The 21,867-nt window shown below is 43.9% G+C and overlaps 1 protein-coding gene across 4 annotated transcripts in view; it reads right to left on the bottom strand.

The window, feature by feature from the left end:
- PALD1 (phosphatase domain containing paladin 1) overlaps window positions 1-21,867 on the bottom strand; it is a 110,703-nt gene that overhangs the window by 67,896 nt on the left and 20,940 nt on the right. Inside the window, exon 1 of one of the 4 annotated variants that reach the window (XM_081913091.1) lies at window positions 641-661. The exons of the other annotated variants lie outside the window; for them this stretch is intronic. The gene's annotated coding sequence lies outside the window, so the exon portion shown is untranslated. Of the gene's footprint in view, window positions 1-640; window positions 662-21,867 lie in introns of those variants that run through there. 4 annotated transcript variants of the gene reach the window in all.

Below are 21,867 nucleotides of genomic sequence, written 5' to 3'. Positions count from 1 at the left end.
ACACCTGGTGATTAAGACTAGGGAGATGCTAGGCCTAGTAAGCGTTTGTGTGACAATATTCAGAAGTTACTGAAAAGTTTTAAACAAGACTTGGCCTCTGTTTGTATAGCTGGCAAAGTCTACTTTGTCAGACTAGTTTATAGAGAGTTGTTGCCATCCACAGGAATGTGCTGTCTACAACATTAGGGAAAAGCCTCAAGACATCCCTTATAAAGCACTATTACATGCATGTTCAATGATATTTCCTTCTTCCTTCAGGCTGTATACAGTGTACATGGGGAAACAGAGAAGAATATTTAAAACTGGAATATTCCTGCAGGATGCCAATAGGTGGAATAAACTCTGTGTGTCAAGGAAGGCTGCTTGGGCGTGGCATCTTTGCCCAGGTGGGCTCTATAGGGCTCCTCCTACCTTGTAAACTGCAACACCAGGCCTCTGAAAAGCCTGTTCATATTGTTCAGCACATTGTCCTCCTCGTGTATAGCCCACAGGATTACCATTCCTTAATCCCAGTAGCCCCTCCACATTCTTGCAAGGCTGAGGAAATCAATGGTCTTCCAGATGTTAAGATTCCAACCACCATCATCCCTGACTACTAGCCCCCAAGGGGGATTATGGGCTGCAAGTTCGTCATCCTTACCTATGACAAAGCACTTGAAGGATTTAGACTGGAGGTAAAATGTTGGATTGAGTTCTGCGCAGGTTCACACACCAGTTTGCTCCAGCTCAGATATAGCATGGGTGGGGTTCTCTCCCTGACTTCCTGCCCCGGGACTTCCTGTTTCCTTACTGGGTCCTGATTCTCTCCCACTTAGGTCTATTGCTCATGATCAACCCAAGTGCATGCAATTGTAGCAATCCCATTTTCTGCCCATGCTTCCATTTCCTCTCTTGTTCCCCTGTGCCTATTTCAGATTGTAAGCCTCTTGGGATAGCGACAAGCCCTACCTCTTTTTGACAAGTGCCACAAAACAGATGGTGTTATATGAATGGTTTATAATAAGACAGCTAGAGCAGGGGGGGGGCATAACATCAGAGCTTCATTTCCTTCCTTGCTTGGATCTTTCATTAACAAAATGCAAACCTGGCTGCATTCCCGTATCCCTAATTGGTCTGTGTTTGGCAGAGGAGCAGACCAAGAACTTCAATTAAGCCAAGAAAGCCTTTCTCTTGATCAATAGCCTTACCTCCATTCCTACCCCACCCAAACCCTTAAAAAACCATGTGTCAAAGGTTATGAGTGGGTTACAACATGCTTCTGTTGTGTTCTAGAGGTTTCTTTAGTGAGAATGTTAGGACGCAACATATCGAAGAAAGCCTTATCATGGATGGCTTCAGACCTCCATTTACCCAGCGATAACTTGCACACAGCCATTTGATTCATCCTGCCAACTGGTAAAGAGAATTTTACTGTTTCCCCAGACTTCTAATCGGGTATGGTGTAATTCTTCTTGCCGCCAAGCAGGATGGTGCAGCCTAACCAAGTGGCCACATCTACACTGTATATTTATCCCGCAGTGGAGTGGTTCTTTGCATCATTAGAGCAACGGAGGGATGTGCTTTCGTTACCAAGAACCGCAAAAATGAAATTGTTGTCACACTGAAAACTGTGTGCCACCTTGGAGGAGGAAAATAATTCTAGGAATCAGAGAAGCAGAGACTCTGTTCCTGGAAGTCAAGAATTCTGCTAGCAATTTCAGACACACCAAATATAAACCCACCCAGTCAACACACCCTGACTATATTAGCATGGGAGTGGGCACGGTTGAACCATGAAATGTTTTCCTGCTAAACAGCCTTGGCCACAAAATTACTTTTCCGAAGCTCACTTTTAGGTGAAAGTTTTAGCCGCTTTATTTGTTTATTCCCAGAACTGGTGACTTTTGAGTGAAGGAGGCAACATTTCCTTGGAGCTCTCTCAGTTCCCAAGAACAACACGCTCGTGGTGACGTGTTCCAGCTGCTCAAAGCAGCTGGCTGCCTTCTAAGCAGCAGAGACTGATGTTTACAGCTGAAAGTTCGGAAAGCCAGTCACACGAAACTCCGATGGTAAAGTCTCCCCAACCCCCTGGCTTACACTTGCTGCTGTAACTCAGCCAGTCGAGAACAACATACTTGGTAGAATCAATTTTCTTCCCTACCCTGTTCTCTGTTCACTTTTGAGTTCTAGTGGAATGGTGTGCAAATGCTCCCATAAACAACAGCCCCATCTCTCATGCGCCTCTTTTGTGGGTCACCCAAGACACATGACATACCGTCGTCATTATTCTGCAGGTTTCCCCAATTTGAACCTGCTGTGTTGGTTGCTTCTTGGGCGGGAGAGAGAAACACGCAGTAAAATGACACCACATGTTCCATATTGCTAGGAGTAATCAAGGAGGATGATACGCAAGTATTCCCACGGCAGCTTTACAACTGCCTTAATGTCTAACTCCAACCTGAACTTCCTCCACACCCCAGGATCAATTGCAGCAGAAGCTAATCTGGTCCAGGCCAATTGCGATGCACTGATTCACAAGGCTTCTGAAGCAAAACATGACAATAAATATCACTCTGCTTTCCTATCTCTGTGTTGGAAGCAGCCAAAAGCATCTTGCGACATGTGGTTCATGAAGGACAATACACAGACCATCAGCATCAGGGCGCTGCGAGCTCTCTTTCTCAGTGGGTTAAATTTTAAAGGCTAGGAACTGATGAGAAAGGCATATAGGAAATACCATGGCAAGAAGCACAATAGAGGAAGATTAAAGGCAAAGGCACTGGAATTAGAGAGAAATCCTAGAATGAATTGTTTAAAAGCAATGGTGGTGGGGGCTTTAAAAAAATTACATATAACTATAGACATAACCATATCACAAATATTAATATGAGAAGGTCCCAAAGTAGTTGATCTTCCTAAATGTCCATTTAGGACTTTACTGACCGGAGAGGCAATCTACTCCAAAAGGCTGGTGCAATATTTAACCGTTCATATTGCACTGCACAGATCCGAATACAGAAAATGCAGAAGTAACTTAACCAGATTGGGTTTTAGTAACAAAGTTAAAAGAATATGCAAAAAAGGATTAATAATTAGATGAAAATATGATGTTCAATATGTTAAGATTTATAATTAAGATAAAAACAAAGAGGGAAAGGATTTGCTGAATTAACTATGTGAACTAGAATACAAAAAAGGGAGGTGTGAGGAGGTCAGGAAATGAGTAATTGAAATATAAGACACGAAAAGATTGTTTTGTTTTTAATTGTTTTTTTTTTATTTTTCACATATTTTGTACCTTTTTGTATTTTTGTATCTTTTTTCTTTTTCTTTTTCTTTTCTTATACTGTAATTTTCTTTGTTTGTAAAAAAAAATGTAATAAATATCTTTTAAAAAAAACACAAAAAACCAGATTGTATCTCAGCAAATCAATTGAGGTGAATGAGTGGCATAAACATTCTTGCTACTATGCAGGGTTATTGTGGAAATTAACCAAAGGATGAGCATATAGCACTTTCAAACAGGACTGAACAGCAGGCTATAATAGTGAATTGCAAGTTGGCGTACTGCTGTGGCAGTAATTTCCCCAAGAGCAAACCAAAGTTCAACATACGTAATCTTCTGAATGGCACCAATGTCTATGGGAAACTGTTACCATCTTAGACCCAGTATATTAAAAACAGCCCACAGGAGAAACTGGGCATACCATATTCACCATCCAGCCAGAAATTGCTATACACTTAAAGGAAAACAGCCTATGTGGGAGGATAATTTCCTACACAGCTAGTTTTCAATAAAGTTAATCTGTAAATCGTTGATCTTAAAAACGCTGCCATTTGTGATAGCATTTAGTCGTGTTTTCATATTCCTGGCCGCCACCACACATAAGAAGAAATGCAGCACAAGGGCAATTGGCACATCATTAAAAAGAAATGGCTTTTTAGAAGGCAAAACAACCCTTCGGCCACAAAAACCTCAAATTCTCTCTTTTAAAAGAAGTTAACTCCAGATGTTGCAAGAAATAGAAGAGTTGTTGGCAATTATGGGGCAGTTTCTCCCAGTCTCTCCATTCTATTTAAATTGCATCCTATTTCTATGAAGAAGGGCATTATTTTCCTGTTGTTTGAACCAGGCAGAAGAGGCCATTACCGGTCTCCAAAATGCTGCCGCACTAAGTAGCAAAGAACATGCACTGAGATGCAGTTGCTAACCCCAACCTTTCCGTTATTTTGTTTAACAAGTTTTACAGACTGCTTAACCAGGAAAAAAAACATCTACAGAGTTTACATAAAATAGTAGCAAATATGTGTAAGAAAATGACGATATCAACAGACTTTAATCACAAGTCGACATAGCAGAATTATCAAAATATGGATAAAATCAACAGAGTTTAAGAATACACGTAATAAAAGAACGTGTTTGGGTAGGATTCCAAAACCTGCTTCGTCCTTTTCAATCTTCTTCTTCAATAGATCTAAACACTTTTCGCTCCATTCCTGTTCAGAGGATCAAGCAGAAGGCTTGTTTCCGAGGAAACACACATCCCATTCTCCCTTGGTTGAAAGGGGCTTTGGAGGCACAAACAATTAGAGGTGCACAAACATTTGGATGGGATGTTCCTTGCTCCTAGCTGGGCAAGTCTCATACTACAGTGGTACCTCAGGTTAAGTACTTAATTCGTTCTGGAGGTCCGTACTTAACCTGAAACTGTTCTTAACCTGAAGCACTACTTTAGCTAATGGGGCCTCCTGCTGCTGTCACGCCACTGGAGCACGATTTCTGTTCTCATCCTAAAGCAAAGTTCTTAACCTGAAGCACTATTTCTGGGTTAACGGAGTCTGTAACCTGAAGCGTATGTAACCTGAAGCGCATGTAACCCGAGGTACCACTGTACTCCCCCACCTATATGGTTGCTTTGTTCACATTCATGCTCACCACACTTCATGGGAATTTCACTACAGGGAAGGAAGTCCCAAGGAGTTGTGGTGACATGGGAAGGGGGCAATTTGTGACCTAGTAATTGGAGAAGGAGTGATTTTTTTTAAAAAAAAGTGCAAACAGGAGAAGAATCACAGGGAAAGTGTATGGGCCAGTGACCTCATTGGTTTCCCATTAGTTTCCCATATAGCTATGACTCCCTTTGAATATAGAACTGGGGCTAGGGGAGGGGAGGGAAGTGTTGAAGGGGTTCTGGTCAAGGTGCATAGAAGGTTGATGTTTTTTCCACACCTGGGACAGGAAACCCCACAAGCGCCTCTTTCCTTCCTTCCCTCACACAGCCTCAGAAAGGGCAATTAAAGATATCAACAGGCCTCAAGCTGCATTAAACCTGGTCCTTGGGCCTCACCAGCTCTATCAAGTTCACCATGTGCAGTAGCTATGCGTATTCAGATAAAAGCCCTGTTCTTGCGAAGGAATAATGGCCAGACTCGTTGCTATTGGCTTGGCAGTCATAGCTTCATTATTTTCTATGTTCCGAAAGAGGAGCAGGATGGGGCAAGGGGGGTGGGAAGCAGGGGTTCCAAGGGGCAAGTAAACCCCTCCCCCACATAACTGATTGCAAGGTGTGGTACCCACACACCATCGGCCCCTAGGAGTTGGCTACTATGGTAGGAAGCATCACTCCTGACTGGCAAACACTATGCAATGCTTCAAGTGGAGAGAACCATCTCCCATCAGCAAATTTTGATAAAGCCTTTTTCCACTGGGAAAACAAGTGTCATCACTCTACTAACAGTCCTCCTCGGTTAGCCGCATTTACTTTCCAAAGAAGAAAATAAGATTTCTTTTCCGCTGCCAAACATTTCACCGCAACAGTCTCAAAGAGACGTAGGAAAGCTTGGAGGAGACAGATGGAAACGATGCTCTCAGAGACAGCAGCTATATTGTCAGGATCTGAAACATGAAGGAGTTCGTAAGGGCTCCTTCCCACAGAAACACGATGTCCTTAAAACGACAGCTGACACTTCAGAGAAAGCGGCAGAAAATTCTCTTCAGAGGCAGTTCTGCTTCTCCCTTCCCCTCATTTGTTACTATAATGGGAGTAATTTTATTTTTAAAAAAAGAAATGCTGATACACATGACAGAAGGAGAATGTTTATTTGAAAGATCTGGTTTAACTTTTCCTGTCAAATATGCTTTTGAGTCAGCACAGTGTTGTAAAACGTGGATTCAAACCCACACACAACCCTGAAGGAGATTTTCGTGGCTTATTTCTATTTCTCAGCCTAGTAGACCTCAAAAGTACTTGAAATGGATTAATAGCCCCTTGTATGCCACCCCAGGCCCCTTGCAGATTTTTATCTCCAAACCAATAAATACAAACAGAAACCAGGAGTCACTGATGCTGTTCAGTGTTCGACTCCCAACTTCTCCCTCTACACCAGTGTCCAACTTGGGTCCATAGCTGTTGTTGGACTACAACTCCCATCACCCCTGACCACTGGCGCTGCTAACCAGGGATGATAGGAGTTGTAGTCCAACAACAGCTATGGACCCAAGTTGGAGAAACATTGGTGTAGAGGGAAAGTGGGACCACATTTCCAGGCCCTACCCCAACACTGCATACCCCATAGCCTCTGCCATACTCCCAGGCATCTGGTATCTGTGAACATACAGATGCACCCATGTTGGAGCTCCTTCACATGAACAGGAACCCCAGTTAGTCACAATGGTCTCCTTTGTGGAGTCAGCCTTTCTGGCACTAATCTGCTGCCTACTCCTGGGCTGATGAGTCCAGAGCAAAAGTCACTGCATATGTTCCATATACTTCACAAAAGCAAGGCTGTCCCCTGTTTTGGCCTTGACCTCTGCCACACATGCCAAAGAGCCTCACCAACCCTATCTGACTTAGCTAGCAATCTTGAAACACACACACACACACACACACTTCCTAGAAAGCAAGCCTCTATCAAGTTCATTCGGAGTTATTCTAGGTAAACTTGCTTTTGGGTTGTCTTGCAAGTTGTGTTTGGAATTGCAAAATTGTATTAAATTCACAAGCTTTTTCATAATTCCCCTCAACAATGTTCCAGACCCTCTTGTGTCTCTATTTTCCAGGGCATCCCTGACTTAGAGAAGCCGTCCCGGTTTCTGATTTGATCCTGGAATGTCCCACTTTTCCTTAGGATGTCCCTATTTTCATTGGAGAAATGTTGGTGGGTATGGAGTTATCTGACTCCCAAGATGTCTGAAGGCAAACCTGTACTGTGGTACCTCCGGATGCGAACGGGATCCATTCTGGAGCTCCGGCCGCATCCCGAGGAATTCGCAACTGGAAGTGCCGCTTCTGCACATGCCGCGTTTCAGAGCTTCTGTGCATGCGCGCACGGCGAAACCTGGAGAGATACTTCCAGGTTTGCCACATACATATCCCAAAGGATACATAACCAGAGGTGAACGCAATTAGAGGTACCACTGTATAAGGAAGTTTTTAAAAAAATGTTTAATGTTTTATTATGTTTTTTATGTGTTGGAAGCTGCCCAGAGTGGCCGGGGCAACCAGGTAAGATGTGTAGGGTATAAATAGTAAAATTATCATTATGGAATGGAATGTCCCTAATTTCGTCGGAGAAATGTTGGAAAGTATGATGTTCTTTTATATAGGGAAACAGAAGCCAACATCAACTACCAATGCAATGCCCAACTAATGTACAAGAATGCTCTTCCAGTAATAAAATCTAGCATTCACCCATCTACGATTTTTCAGAAGCATGCAAAATTGAACACTAAGACACCAGTTTTAGCTAAGATTAACTGTACATACATTTGCTGATAATGTGCATGAAAGTACCTCCACACACACACAATAAACATCATGCTGTAATCATGCAAAACAACTGTCTGTGTGTGGGGTGCATGTAGAAAAACCAGCAGAGTTCTTGCACAATTCATCTGTGTCACATCCACAGAAGGAAGATTAATAAGCATTTGAGCCAGCCAAACATACACCAGCCTCTCACTCTCACGGCATCACCAGGAAATCAGCTGGTTTTAAGCATCAGTGCTCTGGCGTGGAGAAAATGGACCTTTAGCCAGCCTCATTTGCTACAGAACGCCATTTCATTCAGTGAAGCTCCCAAACAGCAAATCCAAACTGACAGGCTAGAATTATGCAGCAGCGCCTGGACCCAGTTCCAGCGAAGATGGCAAATTGGCACACAGAGCATGCCTCAAACAGTCCTCCAGTCAAGACAAGAGAATGAATGCATCCCATTTACATGTGTATAGGAGAAGGGACAGCTATTCCCCAAGCCTCTCTCTGCAAAGAAACAAGAGACATTCTCTTCCCAGCTCTCTCTCTCTGTCTCTTTACTCTCACTCCTTCAAAGTATGCAGGAGTTTCACTGGAGGCAAAGGTAGTGGGACAATATTATAGAACAACATCTGAAGCGTGTGTGGTGACGGTGGGGTCAAGCAAAGAAATGGGGCAGGGGACAGCAAACTTTTTCAGCAGGGGGCCAGTCTACTGTCCCTCAGACCTTGTGGGGGGCCGGACTATATTTTTTGGGGGAAATTGAACGAATTCCTATGCCCCACAAATAACCCAGAGATGCATTTTAAATAAAAGCACACATTCTACTCATGTAAAAACACACTGATTCCCGGACCATCCGTGGGCCGGATTGAGAAGGCCTTAGTTTGCCTATCCATGAAATGGGGGATGGGAGAAGAATTTCAGGCTGTTTCTCACCTCTCAATGCTATATAACACCAGGCAGGCCTGCACAGCTTAGGGCCAAGGCTAAAAGTAGCTTGCTAGCCAAATGTCGGGGGCAGAACCAGGTAGACAACTCTAGTCTACCTGGAGGAAGTGATGGAAGGGGTAGGTCTTTTGGAGACCATTTTATCAGTGTGGGGCAAGGCTAGAGACAAAAACGGGCAGTTCAATGGATGTGGCACTTACCTTTGTACATTACAAAGAGGCAGGGGTCTCCCAACAACTCTGCACCCTTAAACTACATTTCCCAGGATGCTTTGGGGGGGGAACCATGACTGTTTGAAGAGGCACGATACTGTTTCAAATGTATTGTGCAGACAGAGGTTAAATGCTTCTTTATTTCTTAAAAATAGAATTAGATTAAGATATGAAGGAAGGATGTAACTAATAGCCATGGTAGTCACCTATGTAACCTCCACTTTTCTTTTAGAGCTCTCCAGCTATCAGATGCTGGGGGATTTACAACCAGAAATGGACATTTAACCAGGTGGACCATTGATCTACAATAACAAAGGAAATGTGCTAAGTACAAAAAACACTTGTGTTTACAGCCTTTACAACTTTATTGTATGCTTATGAAGCATGGACCACTTATAAATGCCATCTCCAACTCCTCGAAAGATCCCATCAACTGTGTCTCCAGAAATTTTTACACTTCACTTGGGAAGACAGGTGAACTAATGTCAGTGTACTGGAAGAAGCAAAGATCACCAGTGTCAAAGCAATGATCCTTCAAGATTAACTTTGTTGGACTGGTCATGTTGTGCGGATGCCCGATTATTGTCTTCCAAAGCAACAACTCTATTCTGAACTTAAAAATGGAAAGCGTAATGCTGGTAGTCAACAAAAGAGGTTTAAAGACTCTCTCAAGGCAAATCTAAAAAAATGTAGTATAAACACCAACAACTGGGAAACACTGGCCTGCGAGCACTCCAATTGGAGAACAGCCTTTACCAAAGGTGTCATGGACTTTGAAGATGCTCAAACTCAGAAGAAAAGAGAGAAATGAGCTAAGAGGAAGGCACATTTGGCAAACCCTCACCATGATCAATTCCCACTCAGAAACCTATGTACCCACTGTGGGAGGACGTGTGGATCCAGAATTGGCCTCCACAGTCACCTATGGACTCACTGTTAAAACAGTGTTTATGGAAGACAACCTTACTTGGCTACGAGTGATTGCCAAAGATAGAAGAGCCTTCAGGGAAGTTAGTACATCGTCGCTTGTTGTCGACTCGTTTCAGCAGAGGACCATAGTAAACTGTCAAGTATAAAGTGTACTTTTAAAGGAGACCAAAAAAAATCTGTGTCTAAAATCAAATTCTGCAGCCAAGGGGGGAAAATTGAAACTCTGTGGACTGTACATTATTTTATTTTATTTTTTAAAAAAATGTATTCTGCTAATCCTTAAGGAAACTATCAAAGTGGTTCACAACGGCTGTACATAAAACCATGCATTAAAATCCATATAAAGCAGTGAAAATAAGAAAACTGTTGTGGAAAGATGCAATTCTTAATATGCCAGATGGACTAGAGAAGTCTTCAGCAGGCATTTAAAAGTTGAAACAAAAGCACCTGATGAATGTCCATCGGCAGAGTATTCCACAGCACTGGGCCAATGACATTAATGGCTCAGTTCCTTGTTGTCATCGAATACACCTCAACAATTCGGGCTCCCCAAATACAGATTTGCCTATGTGCTTAAATTTACCCGTTTGGCTAAACATACTTTTAAACTACCTCATCGGCAAGTTATTTCAAAGTTGGCCAAGCAAAGTCAGAAATCTATGTAGTGAAATGAATCTTATGTATTGTAGAAAACTGAATCTAAAGCCTCTCTCTTAAAGGGTAGAAACTTGCTCAATTTTTTACAGAAAGAAATATCAGGGACTGTGCAGGATTCCTGATCAAATGCAGAGAGAACCTATGGTCATACAATCCGATGCAATTTTGTGATTGGTGCAATTCTCTGGAAAGTTGTTGGGGAGCGAAAATCACCCTGCTTGCTTTTCTTTCTAATGCTTGAAATGCCTGCATGTCTTGTACCTCGTTTCCACAGAAAGCAGCACCCCACAAAACCAACAGAGTCTGGCAGAAGACCAAACCTTCAGCTCTTCCAGAAGAATGTTGGGGGCAGCAAATTAAAAAAAAGGAGGGGGACAGAGGCAAAGGGGAATGAAAGGAGTTGAAACAAAGGGGAAAGAGAATAGGGGCTTCACAACTGAGTGAACAAACACAGAGTTTCTTTCCAGAATGGCCAAACAACCATCCAAAGAAATAACCATCTGCCTTTTTTTAAAAAATACACACTTTTTTTAAAAAGGACTATAGTCTTCCAAGTGGTTTTTTTAATGGATTAAGTCTGCTTCCTCTCTGCGCCAAACGTCTCAAGGAAAGGGCTCTCAGATTGCAAAGCAGCTGCAGCCTCAACTGCTGAGTCAGCATTTGCTTTTCATTTTATTCACTAGAAAGCGTACACATTTGTCTGCCCCCTCAATGGCATTAAACATGAAAACCCGCTTTCAAAATCCACAAAGGACACCAAATCCAAGCTAACTCCAATCACCATCAGATCAGGTGGCAAGACTGCTGCAGGAACTTGTTGTCTCTCTCTTTACAAGAGGTCACTCAGGAGTTAGTAACATGCAGGTAGCTCACATGTACTCCCAAGGAAGATAGCTCTCCAGGTTCTTTGGAATTTACAGCACACATCTTTTCTTTGAGCTCTCGTGGCTCCAAATTAAAGAGATGTGCTTGAAAAACACTGCAGCGACCCAGTGCCGAAGACACTGGTTCTGTCAGGCAAGTGTTTCTTTTGAGCAGTGGTCCCCAATTAGGGACCCCAGAAGGCACCCAGGGGGCCGCAGCCCCATCTGTGCCTCCCAACTACATTTTTTGTCATTTTTGTATGGTAATATCACAAATTTTATGGTCTGTTTTTGCACCGTGCGAATATTCGATATGTTGGCCAAAATCGGTTTTGAAACCGCACCACGATAACGATTTTGACCCAGCAATACGCAGCAATACGCAACTCCTTGCCCGAGGGAGAGTAGGGCAGTCAATTTCAAGAAACCGTTGATATCGCGCCATGATCTCAGCCAATAACGCTGCTGATCTGAGCTGCCTTCCCACCTGCTGAGGGAGACTAGGGCAGCCGATTATGAGGTGCTGCCTTCCCCTCACACTGAGGGAGAACAAGGCAGCTGATCGCCCTCACTTCAAGGCACCGTGGAAAAACCTCCCCCTGGCACTGAGGCACATCAACATTTCTCAGTCAGCAAGAAAGCAGCAGCAGCCACAGTGGATGTGCATCTTCGCTGGTTGCCACTGCTGGCTGCCCCATCCCCGCAAGCCACACGATCTCTGTGCCTGCTCCTTCCCTCATTCCCAAACCTGATCTGCACACACACACACACACACGCCACCTGCCAGATCTCCTTGACTGCTCCTTCCCTCACCCGCACGCCTGCGATCCAATTTCAGACACTGTGATATATCAGAATATCCTGATATTTAGCTGCTGACATATCACGATGTTGAAAACCAGATATCGCTCAGCCCTAGTCTGGGTTTTTTTTGTTTTGTTTTGTTTTTTTAGTATATCTAAAAGCCCTTTGCTTATTAGGGGCTACTCCACATTTTGTTCAAAAAATTGCTTTGCAGAGTAAACTACCATAGAAATATCAAAATCCTGCACCAGCCCCTTGCATGGGAGCCTCGTTCTTTTCCCTGGGTTGTCCAGCACCACAATTATTCACACATCTTGAATTTACATTCCACCAAAGCAGCGAGCTTGGCAAGGAATCAGAGAGAGAAACATAACAATGGAACTAAATATAGACAGTGTGTCTATCGGGGAGGAGAAAAGAGGCCCACAGCTGCAGGATACATCTGTCCAGGACTGGGCTCGTTCAATGGATGTATCTCTTCACCTTTCTTTCTCTTTCTTTCTTTCTTTCTCTTTCTGAGCTAAGAGAATCGATGCAAAGAAAAAGGAGGGGGAAAGTCTGGACTCACACCCTCAAATGCCCAAACATGCAGGCACCCATCTTTAACCCCAGAAGCCTCTGTCCAAGTCACAGCCAGTGTGGCACAATGGTTAGTGTGTTGGACTATGTTCTGGGAGACCAGAGTTTGAATCCCTACGAAGTTCACCTTGGGCCAGTCACTGTCTCTCAGCCTAACCTATCTCACAGGTTTGTTGTGGGGGTAAAATGGGGAAGGGAGAAACCATGTCAAATAACCTTGAACTCCTTGGAGGAAAAAGGGGTATATAGTCGTACCTTGGAAGCCGAACGCCTCAGCTCCCAAACGATCGAAACCCGGAAGTGAGTGTTCCAGTTTTTGAACGATTTTCAGAAGCTGGACGTCTGGCATGGCTTCCGTGGCTTCCAATTGGCTGCAGGACGCTCCTGCAGCCAATCAGAAGCCACGCTTTGGTTTTTGAACAGTTCCGGGAATCGAACAGAACGCATTCTGTTTGAAAAGGAAGGTAATAATAATAATAATAATAATAATAATAATAATAATAATAATAATAAATTTATTATTTATACCCCGCCCATCTGGCTGAGTTTCCCCAGCCACTCTGGGCGGCTCCCAATCAAGTGTTAAAAACAGTACAACATTAAATATTAAAAACTTCCCTAAACAGGGCTGCCTTCAGATGTCTTTTAAAGATAGGATAGCTGCTTATTTCCTTCACATCTGAAGGGAGGGTGTTCCACAGGGTGGGCACCACTACCGAGAAGGCCCTCTGTCTGGTTCCCGGTAACCTCACCTCGCAATGTCACCTAAGCAGAGAAGATACTCACAACAAAAGTGGATTTCTACAGACTCATGGCCGTCTTTGAAAGCCAGTGAAATATTGGTGGCTGGAGTGTTGGACTTGGTCAAATACTTCCATCAGCCTCAGAACCATAGTGGTCTCAGCAAATCACAGTTTTTTTAACCTCTACTTTCTTGTTAAATAGACTACTGCTCAATAACAGAACTTAAGGCTAGATGCACGTTAGCAGCTTAAAACACAGCAAATTCCCTTCCACCCCAGCTGCGTTCACACACTGTTGTACACAGAGGAGATGGGGATGCCTTAATGCTCGTTACCTGCTTGGTTACCCCACACTTACAACCCCCTTAGCTCTTGTTCATGAAGCTGCCATCTGCGCATACGCAACAGCTGGTCTCAGATATGTACATTTCAGCTCAACTACGAAGCAAATGTGGCTTAAGCTTTCAATTTGGGTTGAAGGTGGTTTGAGAGAAGGAACGCATCAAACAGCACTATTTCTCAAGGAACGGCAGGGCAGCCCTGCATTGTGGGTAATGCAGTGTGTACATGGATTCAAAAGCCAGTTGAGGAAGCACCCTGGAACCACAGAAAACCATCATGTGTACAAACAGCCCAAGAGTGTTGCAGACTTGCAAAGCAAGTTGAGCCACATGATCAGCTAAATTGTTGCAATAAAGCTCTATTTCAGCCTGCAGGTAGGAAATGTGTAAATGTTGCACCCGCAATCGTTTTCAATATTTAGCTAGGCACCATTTCTTTGTTTGTTTTTGTTCCTTTTAAAATAACGTTGGTTTTAAGTTTCGTAAGCCCTGCTGGGAATTTACTGAAGGCTAAGGTATGACTCCGTCATGTAAACAAACAGTAAGCATACAAAACAACATCTGAAGGCTAAAATAGTATATAGTCCAGAAAGAGCTGATCCTCCTGATCATGTAGATTAGAAGGAGGGGTGGGTGCATCTGTTGATTTCAGTTTCTCCTTTTTCCAATATTAAGTTCAGTTCTCCACGTCAGATTGCATTTTTAAAAAGAGTCCACATGAAAATGCATCAGTGATTTTCTTCACATATACATGTCTGTATGTAATGTTCGAATCCCCGCGACGGGGTGAGCTCCTGTTGCTCGGTCCCTGCTCCTGCCAACCTAGCAGTTCGAAAGTACGTCAAAGTGCAAGTAGATTAATAGGTACCACTCCAGCGGGAAGGTAAACGGTGTTTCCGTGCGCTGCTCTGGTTCTCCAGAAGCAGCTTAGTCATGCTGGCCACATGACCCGGAAGCTGTACGCCAGCTCCCTCGGCCAATAAAGCGAGATGAGCGCCGCAACCCCAGAGTCGGTCATGACTGGACCTAATGGTCAGGGGTCCCTTTACCTTTATGTAATGTTAGCTAATATGCACAGCTTTCCCTAATATGTTTTAAAGCTATTTTCACTAATATATATATATGCATTTTAATGCACACTTTACTCTAGTATTTGCTTTTGGTACACAATATTTGGCTAGAGAACTGCATTGCAAAACTCAGAGAAGTGTTGATTTTGAAGAAAGACTCTGTATCATTTCGTGTATAGTTTGGAAAGTGCACATCAGGTAGGTTTGCCTTTAAATGTCAACTGAACAGAATTGCTCCCCTATCCCTACCTGGCAGTCAGGCGTACATTCACCCGAACAGGGACAGAGCGCAACACATTCAGAGCCACCTCTTTGTCAGAGGGGATGCCTACCAGGAGAATTAACCTTGGCCATCAGTAAGACATGGGCTATTGCTGAATAACCATGCATCACGCTGGTCCATGATTCTCTTCTGCCCCTGTGAGTACAGCAGGAGCATGGGAGTTGGGGATAAAGGGATCTCAAGCAACTAGTTTTGCATGACATCTCCCCATATCCTCCTTCCCTAGAAAGGAAGAGGATGCTGAAAAAGTCTATGGGAACCTTTGGGAACCAGAGCCAAGAAGATTAATAAAAGCCTACCTCCAGGAATAGAGGGCCCATCTAGACCATTGCTAGGTAAAGGTAAAGGGACCCCTGACCATTAGGTCCAGGCGTGGGTTGCGGCGCTCATCTTGCTTTATTGGCCGAGGGAGTCGGCGTACAGCTTCTGGGTCATGTGGCCAGCATGACTAAGCCACTTCTGGTGAACCACAGCAGCACATGGAAACGCCGTTTACCTTCCCGCCAGAGCGGTACCTATTTATCTACTTGCACTTTGACGTGCTTTTGAACTGCTAGGTTGGCAGGAGCAGGGACCAAACAAAGGGAGCTCACCCCGTCACGGGGATTCGAACCGCCGACCTTCTTATTGGCAAGTCCTAGGCTCTGTGGTTTAACCCACAGCGCCACCCGCGTCCCTTAGACCATTGCTAACCCTTAGCAAAAGTAGCGTTCTAGTTTTATCTCCAAGGCTTAGTATTGATGCTTCCTTTTTAAAAAAAGAACTTGTTTTAAAAAAGAACTGCACCTTTGCTGACACAGTCTGTTCTGAAAGGGCCTCATTTGACAGGAAAGAGAGATCATTCAAGGAAGACAAAGATATTTCCGTTTCAAAGCTCAGCGTGCAAATTCAGAATCACATCTGCCAATGACCTGAACCATAGGAGGAAAATGGGACAACAGCAACAGGCAGTAAAAATGGAAATGTTATTGTGGAAGAAAGCAGCAGCTAGCGCTCTGGAGAACAAGGAAGGAAATGACTTCATTGAGCAGGTTGTCCTCTGGGATTTCCCAGTGAACATCCGGCACATCCCGTGCATTTCTTTTCAAGTCCTCTGTCAAAAAGTTAACAGCATTTTTAAAGTCAATGGTGCATCCTCTTTCCAACAGAGATGGTTTTGATGGGACCTTATCTCTGTAATTGCAGCCACCAGCTTGCACTCCTTGTTTTGAGTGACTTTAAAAGCAGCAAACAGTACTGGATAAGGCTTGTTGATGAAATTCAGGCAGAACGAAGGGATGGAGAGGCAAAGGGCATTTTAAAAGGATTATATTTTACTAGCAGAGGTGGACAGCACTGAGCAGAAATGGGAAATTTCTGGGAATTTTGAACCCAGGGAGGGAGTGGCAAGAAGAAAGTAAATGGGCTCTCTAGGGTTGTCGCTTTTTTATAAAAAGAAAAAATCAACCTCAAACTTTGCGGAGAATTGAACCACACCTGAAGGTATTCAAATGTCTTCGCTTTGGCCTTTGGGAAAATTTAGGGGAAAACATGGTTGAAAACAATCAAGTTTATTGAAGCTCAGAAACTGTATACAGTTTCTGTATACAGGTATCAGTGTCATAGCGCAGAAACAAAGCGAACTCATAGGTCTGGTTTACATATAATGCTAAGCCATGGTTGTTTCGTAAGCCATGAGTTAACTATGAGTTGTTCTACAGATAATCAAACAGACCCTGTTTGTCCAACATTTGTCTTGTTCTCTAGCAGCTCTTGCCCCATGGTTTTGTAGTTTAGTGAGCATTTGGCATGGGGTGGCCGAACACACAATGGTTAAGGAAGGGTGCTGGGTTTACACATAGCACCAAGCCATAGCTGAAACAAAGATTACCGTATTTTTCGCACCATAGGGCGCAGCGGACCATAGGGCGCACCCAGTTTTTTGGGGGGGAAATAAAGGGGAATAAATTATTTTTCCCCCAGGCGCAGGGCTGGGGCGGGGGAAGCTCAAGCTCCCCCGACCCCAGCCCCCAAACAGGCAGCTCTCTGCAAGCCGTGGGAGCGCTCCCGCTGCTTGCGGAGAGGTCCGCGAAGCCTGGGCGCACTGAGCTCAGCGCGCCCAGGCTTCGGCATGCTGGCAATTCTCCGCAAGCAGCGGGAGCCCAGCGCTGGGCTCCCGCTGCTTGCGGAGAGGTGTGCGAAGCCTGGAGAGCGTGAGGGGTCGGTGCGCACCGACCCCTCTCACTCTCCAGGGTTCAGCGAAAGCCTGCATTCGCACCATAGGACGCACACACATTTCCCCTTCATTTTTGGAGGGGAAAAAGTGCGTCCTATGGTGCAAAAAATACGGTATTTAGCCAACAATCAACTGTGGCTTCAGTTCATGGTTTGCTGGTAGCAATCAAACCACAGTTAGGTTTCTCGGCAGGGTTCATACATAACACTTAGTTATGGCTTAATAAATCTGGTGTGTGAACCAGGTCATACGTTTAGGAGGGAGGAGGCTACATAATGCAATTAAGTAGCAAAAAAACAGAACAAAAAAATCAGTTAAACTTTAAAACGCTGAACTCTTCATCAGCATACAACCACTTTAAAACAGAAATCCTATGCACACTCAGCTGTGAATAAGTGCACTCATTGGATTTGGATCTGAGTGAACATGCATAGGATCTGGTGACACGTATCATAGTTGACTAGGTAAAATGAGGGATTCAGGATAACTCATATCCTACTCAATCTAAGTAAATCTTGCTGAATCTAAGAAATTTGCAAAAAGTATGACATGGATGCTACAACATTTTAAAGCACTGCTCTGCCTGAAAATAGTATTTTATGCACATTCATTCTGATGGAAGGGATGTGTGCCCCTCCCAAAATTCTTTCCCTGCTCCCCCATTTTAAGGCCTCCTTTGGATAAAAGAAAGGTGAGGAATAAAGCCCATGGACCACAATGGGACTTACTTCAGAGTAAGCATGCACAGAATTGGGCTGCAAGTGGGTGGGGTGAGGGTCCCACTAAGTTTTATGTAAGTTAGTCTGCTTTTGCTTGTTATGGAGGAGAGCAAGGAGCACTGGAAACCTTATTCAGCCCCAATCAATTTGCAAGTCTCCACCAAGGACTCAGCTACACTGGCAAAGAAAAAACGCTTTACAGGCACAGTTTATGTATTCTAACACTGTGACACCAGATGGCGCTGTGGAGTTTGGCTTTTGCTTACCCAATTTTTCATACAAAGTATGCAACGTGTTCAACACAAACGGTTCTTTGATGTGTCTAGATCCAGCCTAGATTTGTTACCTGCCATGCACTTGCAAGCCTCTTTCCTCCAACCTTAAAGTCTACCTCTTTTTCCGTGCATGAGGAATAAATGGCAGGCAGCTTTAGCTGAGAAGCTAACCCAGTTTGGTTAAAGCAGTCAGCAATAACACAAGCAGCGCTGTTTCTGAGACAACTTGGCATAGCTTCGCTGAATATATAAACAGAGGTAGTCCTGGTCAGCAGCCCCCCCCCACCCATGACCATATATGGTATGATATATTTCAGCAATGAGTAACAACCAGTCATCTTCTGTTTGGTTTCAGATGTCAGCTTTTCTTTTCTTTTTTAAGTTTTACGGCAGGTAGGTGCAATTTTATGTGCCAGTTTGTCTTATATGTTCTAATTCTAAGATGATCCTGTATTCTTGCAGAAAGTTCTGTTTTACTTTTTAGATATTTTCCGCTATTGTTACAACAACAACAACAACAACAACAACAACAACAACAACAACAACGATGATGATGATGATATTTTATTTAAAAGACTCTGGGTTTTATTCAACAAAATGCACCACCAAAAAATATTATATTTGGGAGACGCACAAATGGAAGAGGAGGGGAATTTCTGTTGTACAAGAAGAAGTCCTTGTGAAAACAGGACATCTTTATTGGGCACAACCTGTTTTATTTGCCCAGGCATTTAAAGCTGATTACAGTGATACCTCGGAAGTTGAACAGAATCCGTTCCGGAAGTCCGTTCGATTTAAAAAACGTTCGGAAACCAAGGGGCAGCTTCTGATTGGCTGCAGGAAGCTCCTGCAGCCAATCGGAAGCCGTGGAAGCCCCATCTAACGTCCAGGTTCCAAAGAACATCCACAAACCGGAGCACTCACTTCCGGGTTTGCGCCGTTCAGGAGCCAAAACATTCGACTTGCAAGGCGTTTGGGATCCAAGGAGCAACTGTATTGTTTAAGCTGCACTATTGCTTTCAGCTGCTGTGTTTATTTGATTATATACAGTGGTGCCTCCGGTTGCAGATGGGATCTGTTGTTTCGGAGGTCCGGTCAGATCCCGAGCTTTCTGCAACCTGAGGACCACTTCTGCGCATGCACACACTGAGAAACCCAGTAAAATGCTTCCGGGTTTGCCGCACACGCATCCCAAAGTTTACGTAACCAAAGGAAGGTTTGACTGTACTTTATTTAATACATATTGTTATTTAATACGTATTCTGCATCCCACCCCTAGCATCTGTACTGAAGAAAAGCAAGTAATGAATATTTTCAACAAATAAAACAGTAAGGCTGTCCCAATGAATTACACAGTATCTCCTAATTGCGCTGTGGTTTACAGCACCTTGCTTCTTCAAGGCTTCAAAACAGAGGTCAATCAAAAAGCCAAAGGGTCAACAGTGACAGAAGGAGAGATACATGAATTGCAAAATGTAGCCCACTTTTTGCAAAGGTGGGCAAACTTCGCCAGGTTTCTTTCAGCACAAGGGGTTCCTCTGCAAACCAACTGAAACCAAAACCTCTTGGGAAAAGGAAGAAAGGGACCGGAAGCAAAAGCAGCCTGCCCCCTTATAATTGCCGGAAAGAACATTAGGCACGCAGTTCTAGGAGGGGAGGAAAAGTTCCTGTTTTCCCCACTCAAGCCAAGGCAGCAGCTTTTGCGGGCTGTTTAATTAAGCTCAATCTGTGCCAAGAGACACTTCCTGTGCAGCAGGAGAGGCCTTTTTTATAATCGGCAACACCTCTTCGTCTGATCTCACCCTGCTCCTAGAACATTTGTGGCCCTGTCGCTCTGTGGCACATCAACAAGCCCTGCGACCAAGGCTCCAGCATAAAGACAATTCAAACTCAGAGTTCCCTTGCAGGGCTTATTAAGAGTCTTCAAACCATTAATTTTCAAAGTGTGTTGCTGGTTTCAGTGGGACTGTAACCTAGAGTGATTGTGCTGAAGGCTGCAGCCATGAGGACCTATACAAAGCAGGCAAAAGCTGTCATCATCTCGCTGACAAACAGGCTATCCAAAAAAGAAAAGAAAAGGCCTAGCAGTTTTAATTCTTTATACCTCTTTTGCAGCACAGTTAACACTCTGGGAGGAGCAACATTGCCGTGTGGATATCGGCAGTCCTTGGCACTGCGGGGCAGAGTTGCTCCATTTCATTCCCACATTAATCTGTGGGCCTGTCTGTTTTTTAAATCATCTCAAAATATTTACATGTGCACTTTCTGTCAACATACGCATTTAAAGGCGTACTTGTAGAGCTCAACTAACAAAAGCTATGTTGCCACAGCTGGAGAAATAGAAAATAAGCATGCTGCTGTTAGGAAATATCCTAACATTCTCCCCCTTTCCGCATAACCTGTAGTACCTGTGGTTCAACCCAATTGCAACCTCTGTACATAAACCTTAAGTTGTTCTCTGTTAACAACCTTAGACAACAGATCAGCAGGAATTTCATTTCCTGGCATGTAGGACACCTGAATCAGTCCTTTCTGAATACACTCCCTTGCACGATGTAGCTTAATCTGCAAGTACTTAGTTCTTTGCTTGCAACTCTGAGTTCAACAAAGTCAAACAGGATCTATCGTCTTGATACACTTTTATAGGACATTTTACAGAAACTCTGATGTCCTGAAACAGTTGCATCAACCATTCACAATCCATGAGTGAAAATGACAGAGCATTGAGTTCTGCTTCACAGGAACTTAGGCTTACTGTCATGCTTCTTGCACAGCCAGTCAAACAGACAACCACTGTACACATAGCATACTCCAGAAGTGCTTGTACCACCCGTGGTGCCACTTCCAAAACGAGCATCTGCAAAGATTTCAAGACCACCAGTCTTCTGACTGGAGAACCTCAGCCTGTAGTGCAAAATCCCTTTCAAACAGCGGGCTATGCGCTTCAGAGCTTTCCAATACTCTAACAGCTGCTTCATTGCCTAGCTACACTTTAGAACATGGTCCCGACAGCTATGTTCCGACCCGTGCGTTATAGTCTGAGAAGAGCAGATCAGGTCTTTTTGCAAAGCAATTTGCAAAGACCAAATTCCTCGAGTCTCCCTAGAGCTCACATCTGAGCACGTGCTGTTTTGCACACGAGGTGCTCTGTGACAAAGCAGGGTCTCCCACACAGAGGCCCTGCTCCATCCTACTGCACTACACTTAAGTCATAAAACTCTTACATATAGCAGATGCACCATAATCCAATCTTGCAAACGGAGAATAGAATAAATGAAGAAGAAACTAGTCAACAGCAGCCAAGACCTCTTAAACTGGGCACTAAGGGGCTTTCAGACTGTGCAGCACAGAAGCAGAGTCTGCCTGGTAGATGAGCTGAGTGTTTTTGACAACAGCAAATCAGGCATTAATGAGACTGAAATGCCTTACAGCAATCCTTTGTCTTTGGTAAAGCAGTAACACATTAAGTATCCTCCTCGTACATAGGCTCGC

Source organism: Podarcis melisellensis (genome assembly GCF_964234715.1).
Source record: "Podarcis melisellensis genome assembly, chromosome: 5".
Taxonomy (NCBI): Eukaryota; Metazoa; Chordata; class Lepidosauria; order Squamata; family Lacertidae; genus Podarcis; species Podarcis melisellensis.
This window is presented reverse-complemented; position numbering and strand designations above follow the sequence as displayed.